We start from the raw sequence: 243 nt of genomic DNA, 5'->3' as shown, positions 1-243 counted from the left end.
ACAAGCTAAACAATTATATGTTTATTCTTTACTGTCTGGTCACTCATTACTGGATCATTGAACTGCATGAGATACTGACAGGCTGTCAGGAGTAGGGCTTTCCCGAATACCATTTTTCGGGCTCCGGATATTCGGTAGTAATCAGCAGCGAGTATTCGGCCCGCGCGGGGGGGGCGTAGTAATCAGCAGCGAACGGCTTCAACACGTGTATTTCGGTTTATTCACGGCATTCATTTCGTTCTA

The 243-nt window shown here is 46.5% G+C and overlaps 1 protein-coding gene across 1 annotated transcript in view; it reads right to left on the bottom strand.

Moving 5' to 3' along the window:
* The window catches only part of arl9 (ADP-ribosylation factor-like 9), a 6,235-nt gene that overhangs the window by 2,513 nt on the left and 3,479 nt on the right, over positions 1 to 243 (bottom strand). The gene's annotated exons all lie outside the window — the stretch shown is intronic.

Source organism: Notothenia coriiceps, unplaced genomic scaffold (assembly GCF_000735185.1).
Source record: "Notothenia coriiceps isolate Sejong01 unplaced genomic scaffold, NC01 NC01_scaffold00031333, whole genome shotgun sequence".
Taxonomy (NCBI): Eukaryota; Metazoa; Chordata; class Actinopteri; order Perciformes; family Nototheniidae; genus Notothenia; species Notothenia coriiceps.
The sequence above is the reverse complement of the archived record's forward strand: the minus strand, read 5'-3'. Positions and strand labels throughout refer to the sequence as shown.